At 41.1% G+C, this 13957-nt stretch overlaps 1 long non-coding RNA gene across 1 annotated transcript; it reads left to right on the forward strand.

Moving 5' to 3' along the window:
* The first annotated feature begins 1007 nt into the window (after positions 1–1007).
* Positions 1008–13735, forward strand: LOC110391854. The gene is made up of 3 exons (XR_002434171.1): positions 1008–1046; positions 10194–10292; positions 13428–13735. It is a non-coding gene; the product is annotated as an uncharacterized LOC110391854 (long non-coding RNA).
* The last annotated feature ends 222 nt before the right edge of the window (positions 13736–13957 follow it).

Genomic DNA, 13957 nt, shown 5'->3' on the forward strand with positions numbered 1-13957 from the left:
GCAGAAGTATAAATATGGGGAGGTGTGGCAGGTGGATTATATCACCTTGACACGAAGCCGCGATGGTAAGCGTTACGTGCTCACCGTGGTGGAGGCAACCACTGGGTGGCTCGAAACATATGCAGTACCCAATGCTACTGCCCGAAACACCATATTAGGCCTCGAGAAGCAAGTCCTGTGGCGGCATGGCACTCCGGAAAGAATTGAGTCCGATAGTGGGACTCATTTCAGAAATTCCCTTGTGGACAGTTGGGCCAAAGGTCACGGCATTGAGTGGATCTATCACATCCCCTATCATGCACCAGCTGCTGGTAAAATCGAGCGGTATAATGGGTTGCTAAAAACTATGTTGAGAGCCATGGGTGGTGGAACATTTAAGCACTGGGAGAAGCATCTAGCAGAAGCCACCTGGTTGGACAACACTAGAGGATCAATCAATCGAGCTGGTCCTACCCGGTCTAGCTCCCTACATACTGTAGAGGGACACAAGGTCCCTGTAGTACACATAAAGAGCATGCTGGGGAAAGCAGTTTGGGTTCTTCCAGCCTCTGGAAAAGGGAAACCTTACCGTGGCACTGTGTTTGCTCAGGGACCTGGGTCCACATGGTGGGTGATGGGGAAAAGCAGGGATGTCCAGTGCGTACCGCAAGGGAATTTGATGCTGGGGGAGTGCAGATAGTGATTCTACGTATATATATAGGCGTATAGATACGTATGTAATGTATGTTAATTATTGTTCGTTTGTATATAAATATATGTTAAGCATGATGTAGTGATGTGGAATAAGGGGTGGAATGTTATGGTTTTGTGATTTTTTGTTGTCGGTATTCCACATCATTACATCATGTAAGGTACGGGCAGTTAAAGAGTTAATTCCCCGGTTACTGCAAACTACCTTTTTTGGTGTGGCCCTCTGAGGGGGAGGGGAGGAGGTGCACTCCCCAGGGGTCTTTGCGTTAGAGGGGGTGGTGAAGCCACGTGGGAGACGCGGGGTCTGTTCTTCCCAGCCGGCGGAGAAAGCACGTGGTCCTCCTGCAGCTTACTGTGTAAGATTTTCAGCCTGTAAACTCTCTAATATAATTCTACTAGCCTCATTTTGATATATTTAGTAAAATTAGTTGTTCCTCCTCAGATCGGTGCCGCTGTTTTTGTGTTAGATCCGTCTACGGGTCCCCCTCTTCCCAGGTTGCGGCTCCGCGGCTTCTCTGCCGCTTTAGCCACCGGACCGCCCGGGGGCTGGCCCTTACCGCCGGCAATTTTTTTTTCCTTTCCTTCCTCTTTTTTCTCGTTTTTTTTCTTTCGGGCCTGTTCCCCTTGTCATGGACGCAGACCCTTAGATAATACCGTGACAACCCTATCTATGCAATCTGAAGAGCTCAATCTCCATTTGTTATTTTTTTTTATTTCACTGTACTGCATTTGTGTATCATGCTATGTTGTTTCATTTTATCAGGACATAACCCTAGCAATAACAGCAGCTACAAAGGAAAACAAGTTGTCTTTTTGTTCCCTTGTAGGAACAAAGTTGCTCACAGAAAAAAAAAAGAGGATGAAAAGTCCTGGCTGCAGATTTTCCTCTTTTTCAGGCAGGCCAGTTTTGCAAAAAGTCTTCCCACTACTACTTAAAGTCTCATCACCATTTTTATGGATAGGCACTGGACCATCCCAGTATAAAACAATAATGTCAGGGATTTGACAGAAGACTTTCTGCAGTTCTCATCCTGCCTCCACACCTCTGTGTTGCTGTCACAAAAGCTATCCAGGTTTCCCTGCAGCATTATCCTAAGGCAATGAAAGATTCCCCAGTCACATTCGCCTGTGCTTGTCAGGGAACCAGCTGGCTGCCTGTTGCCTGCAGGAGTAACAACACCACATAAATAAGTGATATTTTAAGCAAAAAGCATAGTGGATTGAACAAGGACTTTTGTTTGACCAGAAACAAAATGTTTAGCTCAATTCTGGGTACTTGAATGCTTTTCAAACATCATTACAATATAAGTTTTGAAACAAAATGTTGTTCTAGAGTGAAAAATTGAAACATCTCACTCTGAAAATGTCAAAACACTGTGTTCCATAAAAGACCTCTTTTCTTTTAGTGTGAGCTACTTGACAAACTAAACACAAATTCAACAATGATTTTGGACATTCCAAATCTTCATTTTTTTGGCAGACCTAATTCCAACCCTAATATTTCACACAACCACAGGCAGCAGTATAAGCATAGCAATATTTAAGTTTATATGCTGTGAGCTCCCTTAAGTTCCCTTCAAGCTCTAAGGCCAACTTTTCTGATGCCAGCAAACATATCAAAGTTATCTTTTTTTTCTTCTATATCTTTTCTTACTGGACATGTGAAAGAATGTAAGGTGATGTAACTTGAATGTCAGTTAATGTACTTGGGCTAGAAATTGCTGATGTCTACAACAATTAGATTAAATAGCTATTGTCAATGCTGTGAGGGAAGAGCTTTCTTGTCCTAAACACAGCTCAGTGAAAACTGTTAGAAGTTCTCAGCCTCAGTCTTCTGTTTCTCCTCACCAAGCACACTTGCATTTCTCTGAAGAGGAACAAAAACCCTGAAGGAACAGTTCTGAACACTTGATTTCCTGGCAGTATCTTTTGATGCATTCAAAGCAGCACCTGTCAGCTCCAGAACTCATGAAGGCAGCAGGAACTTTTCACACTCATTCACCGAAATGGCTATTTCCTTTCCTCAGGATGCCTCCAGCAGCATGAACTAATCATACCCCCATGTGCAAGGTGACTCAAAGATTCAGTGCTGATCCTGCACAATCTAATCCATCTGCTGGAATCCTTCCAGAAGAAAAGTCCAGTACTTCAGTAATTAATGTTTTGGAAGCCACAGGGAGGACCCAAAGGACATGTATTCTTAATGCCTATTTCACCAATTAATTTGCTAAAAATCATCCATGAAATGTAGAAGTTTTGGTACTTACAGGCCTGGGTTCCTGTTAGTCACATGATGTCAAAATCTTATCTTCTATATCTTGTGTACTTCTTTAAAAATATATCTTCTCTAAACTGTCAGAGGTGAAGACTCAAATATATACTTGTCTTCAGGCAGTTTAAGCCCATGGAAACTGAGGGGCATAGATGGGGCAAATAATTGGAGGTTGAAAGCATGCAGAAATAAAACACAATCCAAGATCTCAAGTCTCAGTTGAGATTGAGGAAAGATCCATTTTCAAACTTCTGTGCCTTTGAGGACTTTCCATCTGATCAAGGAAAAGTTATTACAGCCCAAGCACTGATCTTATCAGCTTGTTTCTTTTTCCCATTATCAGACACTGAATGAAATTATAGCCATAGTAGGTCTTTTTTTTAAAAAAAAAAATATATATTGTAGGTGGATAAATACGTTATAAAATGCACCACCTCAAAGAATTATACAAAAACCTAAGGTGGTCAGCTGTGCAGATCAGCATGATTTCTACCAATTGCAACCTCCTACAGCAACTACACCTACTCCTATGACTTGTGAGAGTCTGGCAGCTGTGGAAATCTTCACAGCCCCACCAGAACATGCAGCATATCTAAGCAAGTATGATATTTTCAGTGACGCTTGTGTATACAATTTGCTTCCTTATGACATTAAGAATATATTTAATAAGTGTAAACCTTCACTGATTCTAGTTTTCAGTTATCCTAGTACGACAGAATCTCTTAAGCCTATTTCATGGGAATTTTATTCTTGGGTCAATTGACAATAATTTGTTTTCTGTTGGTTGGTAAATGCCTCCATGTCTTATCTCTGTCACTTTCTCGTAGCTGACATGACTTCATGAATAATATCAAATAGGAAATGAAAAATACACTCACAGATGCTATTCCAGATATGAATGTTTGAAATAGGAGACTTGGATTACACTTAGTCTTCATGCTTCACAAAGAATGAAGAAAATCTTTGTATTTCTTTGTCTTTTTGAAACACGAATTTGACATAATCTTCTAACTTTTACTTATGATGTGAGCAAGCCCTATATTTTCCTCTCAGAACATAACAGAGCTGGCCCTAGTGAAGCTGGATGGGACTTCTGAAGTTCACATGAAGGGGACACAATTTCATCCAGTTACATTATAGATAATTCTCAGAAGCGAATAGTAGCTTCCCATCAAAATATTTTGTGCTAGCAGTCAAAAGCACATAGTTACAAACGTATAAGCAACACAGCTATATGTACATGTATAAGTTCACACCACACACAGAAACTTGTGTTTTTGCATGTTCAAAATCATACTCAGCAGTACTGTTTAAACTTAACTGCTTCACTCAATTAATATGTTTATGATTGCAGATTTAAAAGGCAATTTCTGAGAATGACTCTTGCAATTACTCTGCTTATCTTCAGAAGTGTGTTGTTGTGTCTCCTTTGAAATAGTTAAGACTTTGACATTGTCTTGTTGCTTTTGATTTCAGTGATATTTTAGTATCTTCCATTATGGTAATCCTTTTCAAGACCAATATTCACATGGAAGTTGCAGCTTTAATTAGAACAGAAGACACATAGCTCCATCTACACTAATCCACTTAACTATAAAAAAAATATTTTCCTAACATTCTCTGTGTGGCCTCCCCTCTTTCCCCCCCTCCACACCATTCCTCTCCCTTCCTTTGATTATTTGTTTTCATTGTAACCATAGAATAAAAGTACAGAAGAGCCCTGGACACTAAATATATATGATATATACATAGTGAAGTGGAAGTGAAATGGTTGATAAGCCTTTTGCAGTTTCTTTGCGTGTGGATGAATTTTCATACAGTAGCTATTTACTGTGTAGCTCTAAGACCAAACAAGAAATAGTCACCAATGCTATGTTTTGTCACTGATCATTCCTCTGATCCTCTTCTTCCTTGCACATCTCCTTCTTTCTGGTTCCACAAAACATGGAAATACCATTTTTTTCTGGCATTATAGCTGAGTCCAGAGATGAACTCGTAGAAAATACAGTCACTTCTGATTCAGCAAATATAGTTCATCAATGGTCAGATGTTGAACATGAATAGCCTCCTGCATGTCTGTTGGACTGCTCACACGCTACAGAAGGCACAGAACAAAGTGTAATGCCTTGGGCATCTGCAAGTGTATTTCACACCAGGCAACTGAACATCACTCTAAGAAAGTATGGTGCTAACAACCTCTGAAATCCAAGCTTCACATCAGAATGGGGAAGCTGGCCATTTCAGGACAGTCCTACAATATTTGGGTAATTTTTTCAAAATTTGTTTTCAAGCTTCAATTGATAGCAATTCCAAATGAAAATGCTGAAGAGCCTCTTCTCTGCCTCAAAATACTATACTCCTTTAATCCTAGAAATGTTGTTGACTTTATAAAGGCTAAAATTAACTTACTTTTTGATACACTTCCTTAATATATCCCAGGTACAGATTTGAATGTCAGTGAAAGACACAATTTCTGAAGAGAAAATGAGCTCCTTCCTGCAATTACATGGAGTGCTTTTTGACTGAAGAAGTGGGAAGAAAGGTCTTTTACCACAATGTCCTTGTTTTATTTAGGAACATAGAATTGCTCAGGTTGGAAAGGACCTTCAAGAGCATCAAGTCCAACCGCAACCTAACCATACTACCCTAACAACCCACCACTAAATCATGTCCCCAAGCACCACATCCAAATGGTTTTTAAACACATTCAGGGATGGTGACTCAACCACCTCCCTGGGGAGCCTGTTCCAGTGCTTAACAACCCTTTCTGGAAAGAAGTTTTTCCTGATTTCCAACCTAAACCTCCCCTGGCGCAACTTGAGGCCATTTCCCCTTGTCCTGTCGCCTGTCACCAGTGAGAAGAGACCAGCCCGCTCTCGCTGCAATCACCTTTCAGGTACTCGAAGAGAGCAGTAAGGTCTCCACTCAGCATCCTCTTCCCCAGACTAAACAGCCCCAGATCCTTTAGTTGCTACTCGTAGGGCATAGTCTCCAAGCCCTTCACCAGCCTTGTTGCCCTTCTTTGGATCTGCTCCAGCACCTCAGTGTCCTTTCTGTACTGAAGCACCCAAAACTGAACACAGTACTCGAGGTGAGGCCTCACCAGTGCCGAGCACAGGGGCAGGATGACTTCCCTAGTCCTGCTCACCACATCATTCCTGATCCAAGCCAGGATGCCATTGGCCTTCTTGGCCACCTGGGCACACTTCTGGCTCATATTCAGCCAACTGTCCATCAGCACACCAAGGACCCTTTCTGTCAGGCTGTTCTGTTCAGCTTTCCAGCCATTCCTCCCCAAGCCTGTAGGGTTGCCTGGGGTTGTTGTGAACAAAGTGCGGGACCCGACACTTGGCCCTGTTTAAACTCATACAGTTTACCTTGGCCCATCGACGCAGTCTATCCAGGTCCCTCTGTAAAGTTTTTCTACCCTCTGGCAGATCAACACTCCCTCCCAACTTGGTGTCGTCTGCAAACTTACTGAGGGTGTACTCAGTCGCCTCATCAAGATCATTAATAAAGATGCTGAACAGAAAAGGCCCCAGCACCGAGCCCTGGGGGACACCGGTCGTGACTGGCCACCAACTGGATTTAACTCCATTGACCACAACTCTCTGGGCCCGGCCATGCAGCCAGTGTTACACCCAGCAGAGCGTATGCCCATCCAAACCATGGGCAGCCAGCTTCTCCACAAATATGCTGTGGGGGACAGTGTCAAAGGCCTTACTGAAGTCCAGGTACACCACATCGACAGCCTTGCCTTCATCCACTAAGCAGGTCACCTTGTCACAGAATGAAATCAGGTTTGTCAAACAGGATCTGCCATTTATAAACCCATGCTGACTGGGCCTGATCCTCTGGTTGACCTTTAACTATCCACAATGTATCCTGAGATTATCTGTTCCATAACCTTCACTGGCACCGAGGTGAGACTGATAGGTCTGTAGCTACCAGGATAATCTTTCCAGCCCCTCTTGAAGATGGGAGTCACATTTGCTAGTCTCCAGTCAACCGGGATATTCCCAGTTAGCCAGGACTGTAAACATTATTTTCTGAGTACTCATTCACCTTTTTGGAGAGGTGATCTTCCTCCCATGCTGATTATATAACAGTGCTTTAGTATTGCAAAAGAGTGAGACATGCTAGATTGTTATTCTCTTCAACACAATGATCAGCTGTGTAACAGAAATATCAGGGTAGCCTTACAAAACTGCATTCACTCTTATATTCAGGATATAATGTGAAGCCCATTTGTCTTCCTCAACAGGATATTTCTTGTAGAAAAACTGTTTTTAAGTTGCTAATCAATTAAAAAAAAAAGGAAAAAAAGCTTCTCTCTTGATAAAAAGAAGCCAGCTAAGTCAACAAATGGTGCAAGAGGTGTGAGGTGTTCCACCTTAAACAACTATCAGGCAGTGATATCCTGCACAACAGCACTATGAGATGGTTGGTCTGTTTCAAAACAACTTGCAAACCAACTAAATGAAGTGGCTGGGAAGGACTACAGGAAGCTGGAAGGGCACCTTCCAAAGATACCTGCTTCTCCCTGTTTTCCCAAAGAGGACAGTGTTTTTGGAAAATATTTTAACATTTTTGGATGTACCTACATACAGACACATGCATGCATATGTTAAGACAAACTATTCCTGGATGTAGTATTCCAGGAGTAATTTTAAGGGAGCTGAACACAAAGGTTGAATTATTTGTCCACTGTGTTGGCTAGAACTTTTCCAGATTCATTTCCCTCAGTCAGTCTCCAGCTCTGTAGGCACAGGCTGAATCTTGGCTTTGTGACTATGAATTTGGCTCTGCTAAAATACTTTTGTTTGGATGGGCAAGTTTAAAAATTGATTTTTCCCCACGTTATTTAGTTCTCCCCAATACTGGTGTCATTTACTGTCTCTGTTGGTAAAGATTTTCATTCTTCTTCCAAGTCATTAATAAATAGTGTAGCCAGCTTTTAATCCACTTAATGAGGGCCATGTTGATTTTGTACTGTTCTAATTTCTTAATCAAAATGTAATGTGGTATCAGATCAAATGGTTTACAGAAGTCTAAATACATTATATTAACATTATTACCTTTAGCAGTCAAACCTGTAACCCCAGTAGAAAAGATATTAAAATAGCTTTACATGTATCTTTTAAAATAAGCTTATGTGGGCTGTACCACAGACCACTACTTTGCTAGGCAGCCACACTAATGATTTCCACATAAATGATCCTGAATAATGTAATTGATTTTTTGCTAGCATACAAAAGGAAAACTGAGAAAAATGTACTTCCTACAGATATCATTCCACTCAGTGCTCGTATCTCTTTCCTACATTAGGTGCTTTATTGCATAAAGTTTTAAGAAGCATACTTTTAATGGATTACAACACAGTCTATTGGGGACTGGAGATGGGGAGTGGATGGGAGTTGAGAAAAAGGTGCTTATGGATAGAATAGCTAGAGATCTATGAGCCACAAACTAACAAATTACTGCACTTCCAATTTTAGAGACTTTTTAAAAAGAAATTATAATTATTTTTTTTAGCACAATACATGTTGGACAGTTTTTCTGGTACCTGAACTGATTTGGAACATTATTTTTACATATTCACAAAGAAGGTAAGTGTAGCGGGGTAACTTTGTCCAGTTGTAGAACAACAGAACATTCTCACCAAAAGAAGAAAGTATTTTCATAGCAATGTGATGTATAGTCTACTGCAGACAAAGAACAATCAACCATTTATAATCGAAGAAAGTTAAGGGTTTGTATTTTCCATGCTGCCTTTTCTGAAGGTATCATATTAGGAACGTAACACTTACAAACAAGGGCACAATTAAGACATTCATTATAATTTGTGAATAGGATTCATTTTAATGATAATTCCACTTGCCTACACAGTGTTCTTAGATGTGAAAAAAAAACATGGGATTAGGCCAAATATTGTCATGGTAACAGAAAGAAAAGGAAATCATTCTGAAAGGGTTTCCAATAAGCAAGAGCAGCTAGCATTCAGTAAGTAGCCTTCAATAGAAGTTGACATCTGTTATTCATTTGTTGTTTCTAGGTTTGAAGAACAGCAGGATAATTGGAAATAGTACAGTGTTCTGGGTACATACTGAGAGAAAAAGCTCTCAGTGCTTTTTAAATATTGGTCTATTTATCCTTAAAAAAATTTAGCATGTACCTTCTTTGTCCATTTCTGAATTGGACAAGCTAGTTGGAAGGTTGTCTAGATTCAATTATGCTCAAGCAGTGGAAGATCAAAGCAAGACTCTTGCTTTTAATAAAGGGAACTACCATTTCAGTTAAGCAGGGAACACTTATTTCTGGAAACTAAAGAGAAGATGAGCATGAATAAATTGTATAAAGTTATGTATTTACCTCAAGTTAGGGTCAGGCTGAGGGCACATTAATATGCTCAAGAAGCAGGCACCAGCAGAACTGCTTTACACTTCTTTTTCTCAAGCATACCACTGAGCCTCATGTAATAGAGTCCTTGAGACAACATTGGTGAGAAAAAAGCAGATTAATTTCAGTTACGGAATTCAAAGAAAAAAGTCCAAACCAAAAATCAGACATATTCTTAATGCTGAGGGTGGTTATCGGTGAGAAAGGTAGCACTGTAATTTACTACACATAGAATTTTAAAGATCCTCTTGGTAAAATTTCTACAAGGTTTGGTAAATGGTTCATCATGGGCTGCTGAGCGTGCTCCACCCAGTGCAATGAAAACCTTGTTTAATCACCTAGAATGGACAATGCAGCAATTAAAACACTTTTGTACTACGAATCTATGTGGCATTTTATGCACCTACTTTCTACAGAAGTGGTTGATCTCAGACAAGTTATTTTATGGTTAAAAGCCAGAGCATTTGGTAGAACTGAAAGACAAGCAGCAATGATTTAGTTTATTTATCCTCAGTATTGTTTCATCATCTCTTCATAACAATGAAGAGGAAAAAAAAAAGGAGAGAATAAAACTTTAAAGATTACTTGATGCTACCAAAATCAGAAGTTTGGAAGGATGCTGTTGTACAAAATAATTATTCCTATATTTTTAGAGAAATGCAGTCTACCTAGATTTTGTACACTTCTGCCTGTACTTGAAATATTTTTTTCCTTCCCTTGAAGGGAAGGAAAAATACTTCTGTCAAAAGAAACAATTAACAGTTACTCATTAACGGCTATGCAAACTGATATTTTAATAATTTGATGTTAATATTATCTTTTCCCACTTTAGGGTTAGATATTCTACAAACACAAGAGAAGACCATAGGACAGATCTGTAAAATGTATCTAAGCACCTGTGGAAGCACTCTGTCGGCCAGTGAAGTTGTCAGTAAGTCTTTTAGTACTCATCAGAATGGTTAGTTTCTTAACTGTCTTGAAACTATGGCCAAACATTCCTCCTGTAAAATAAACTAAACCAGTACTGACTGAATTTCAGTTATTTTGTTTCTTTTTGTAGCTTGCAAACAAACATAAATTTGCCTGACAAAATGAGAACGTTCCTTGCTGTCTCACAAGTTAATGCCACTGCATTAGTCTTGAGGACAAGAAATAAAAGGTGTCAATCATTGTACATAACTACCTGACCAAACATCTATTATTCATCCTTGTTCATGATTTCTGCACAATACACAGCAGTCTCAGAGGTCCAAGCTCAGTGAGTATTACAACACACAAAAATCTTCTCTGCCATAGGACGGAGTGACTCATCTGTATGAGAGATATAAAATTGGTGTTTATTTTTATTTGCCTGTCTGTTAGTAAAATCAACAAATGCTTGAGACAGTGTGCTTGCAAAATAGCTCTGACATCTCTCCATGTAGGAGAGCATGTGTATACATACGCACACACACAGCTATACTCCTACAGACCCCTTGAAAAGTCCCAGATCAAGAAATTAAATGTGTGGCATCTACATAAAATAAGAGGTAAGCATAGAAAGGATGTGAAATCCTGCTTTAATGTCATAGTTATTTTTTTTTAACATGTTCAGAGGATACAGAGGACTCAGGGCTGCAGCACACTGCTTGCCCTGAAGCTCTAATAATCTCTGCAACATCCTAAAAAGTCACATCACACCTCACAGTAAACAGGCTTTGTTAGGAACCAGTACTATTGATGTAACTAAGACAGCCAATATCTATATATTATGTGCTAGATGCAATTTTCAAACTGACAGCAGAGTGTTGGAACACTCTTCCAAAAAGGGCCCATGTTTTAAAGTGTTTTCATTTTGGGAAGTACTCTGTGTATCATCTGCAGACATTGCCCTGTCGATGCAATAGTGCATCTAGGTATCTTTGTGCTAGCCTCCAGCTGGATTGTGTGTAACATAGGACACATCTTTTGCATTCTTTATCCCAGGATTAGGTTGCCCAAGAAATTCACGCAGTTTCCAAATCCTCTCTGGCTAGTGGTGAGTGGGAAGATGCCTCCAGCTCAACCAGATTCACTGTCCTGCTGGGCTGCGGGAAGCCAGTACATTAACAGTTAAATATACTGTCTTTGCAACAGCTGGGGAGTTCTTAACTTTAGGACAGTTTGGGCACAGTGAAATCTTATTTGTATACACAAGAGCAAAAACAATATCCAAAACATAAAAACACTTGAGTGTGGGGGCTTTGTTTATAGCGACGTTTTGAAAATTTAGCTCTTACTTATTCTTGTGACTATTTGTCACAGCCTTGATTTCTTTTCCTTTTTTTTTTTTTTGGTCTTTTTTTTCTTTTCTTGAATTTGCCTTACATCTCTGCTAGTTTTAGGTCAGCTTTTGCATGCATGTGAATTTCATACACAGGAAAGACTGCTATTAAAAGTGATTCTGACTAATGAAGAGCCAACTGTAACCTGGGGTGCATTGGGCCCACCTCTGCCACTAGGTGAGGGGAGAGACTGTCCTGCTCTGCTCTGTGCTGTGTGGCCTCACCTCCAGCACTGGGTGCAGCTTTTGGTGCCACAATAGAAGAGGGACATAAAACTGTAGGGAGCATCCAAAGAAGGGCTACAAAGATGGAGAAGGGTCTGAGGGCAAGGTGTGTGAGGAGCGGCTGAGGTCCCTGGGTCTGTGCAGCCCAAAGCAGAGCAGGCTGACAGGAGGCCTCATGGCGGCTGCAGCTCCTCACAGGGAGAGAAGGAACAGTGCTGAGCTCTGCTCTCTGGTGACAGCGACAGGGCCCGAGGGAGCGGCCTGGTGCTGTGTCAGGGGAGGGGCAGCTGGGGGTTAGGGAAAGGTTCTGCACCAGGGGGTGCTGGGCATGGAAAAGGCTGCACAGGGCAGTGGGCATGGCCCCAATCTGTTGAAGTTCAAGAAGTGTCTGGACAATGCTCTCGGACATAGGGTTAGAATTTTGAGTGGTTCTGTGTGGAGCCAGGGGTTGGACTCAGTAGTCCTTGTGGCTCTCTTCCAACTTGGCATGTACAGTGAATCTTTGAAATCCTGAGGAATTTTGGTTTTTTTGCTGATTCACTGTCTGGGCTGTAATGGTTTTGCTGACTCATGCTAAGAGTGGATGGGAGTTACCTAGAATGGTGCTGTCTGCCCTGTGCCCATGGCGTACTGTCAGCGCAGGGAGACCACTCATCTATCCTGCTAGTCTTCCTGGAGAGACCACTGCAACAAGCATACCCTTCTCTCCTCTCCCATAATTCACCACTGGAGCAACCAAGTTATTTCCAGGAGTAAAAACTGTCATGGGAAATACAGAGAATCTTTTTCAAGTACTATCCCTTCAGCTCCCATGACTGGACTTCCTGATGAAAGGCAGGACGGGAGTTAAAGAGAGCAAAAGCCATTGGTGTTGCAGTGCTCTTTACTGTTATGTCGAAGAGATTGCCAACTTCAGTACACAGTCAGAGGTAATCACCATATTCTGTCAGCTATACAAATTGCCTCAGATAGCTAGAGATTATATAATAGGGCTGGAAATGAAATAGGAAGCTGACTTATTCTCATTGTCCATTACTGCAATTCAGTACAATTTATTTAAGGTCACTATCTCTCACTCTAAGGGAAAATGCAAACATTAATCTTCATAGACTGTATCTTGGATACCAGCTGTCTAGATAATTAGTTTGTAATTCTCTGTTCATGCGCAGTCCTTTTGTGTTCAGCAAGAAAGACAGGAGTCTAATCAGCTGTACTGTATGTGTGGGCTTATGTACGCATCAAAGTTTAAGCAAACAGGAGATGGTTGTTTTCTGAAAATCAGTGATACCCTCAGTTTTCTCTTAGAGTCAGTTTTTCTTTCTTTTAAACAGTATATATGTTCTCACATTTTAAACTTCAGTATTCCTACAGAAACCTCATTTCTCTTTCTGGGGTTGTCCAGAAATATTTGTGACTGGAGTAAGATGGAGATGAGCTCAAGTGATGGCACAAGACATTACCTCAACTTTCAGATAGATTTTATTGTCCCTGTTTATCAGTATACCTGTCTCACACAACACACTTCTGGTTTATTTTCAGGTGCAGATACATCTTGACTACAGTTTGTATGTCCCATTTTCAATGATCCTGAAGTCCCAATCACTGCTTTTTGAAGACGTACAGATTCAGCAAGTAGGAGCCCATCCTACTTCATCTTGAGCTGAAAAAAAATACCACCAGTGGGAAAACACTACAAGAAACTGTGGCAAGCAAAAATCACTGGCTTTTGATTTTCTCTTTACAGAAAATATCTGTCCTCTTGTGTAATGCTGGTACAGGGTCAACCTCTGTAACATATCCCACTGGAGAAGAGGGGAGGGGAGAGAGAGAGGGAGTGGAGGAGGAGAGGAGGGGGAGAGGACTTGAGGGAGAGGAGAGGGAGGAGAGGAGAGGGAGGAGAGGAGAGGGGGGAAGGGAAAGAGGGGGGGAGCGGGGAGACATGATATACACAAGGAGTAAGCCCTCAACAGCAAAATTAAGGTTGACTCAACCTTGTGCCCTCCACGGAAACTCACTGAAGGTCCCTTTCATGAGCCTGGCAGGGCTAGGTCCTTGAACCCCTGCAGATG

The sequence above is a fragment of the Numida meleagris genome, unplaced genomic scaffold (assembly GCF_002078875.1).
Source record: "Numida meleagris isolate 19003 breed g44 Domestic line unplaced genomic scaffold, NumMel1.0 unplaced_Scaffold556, whole genome shotgun sequence".
NCBI lineage: Eukaryota > Metazoa > Chordata > Aves > Galliformes > Numididae > Numida > Numida meleagris.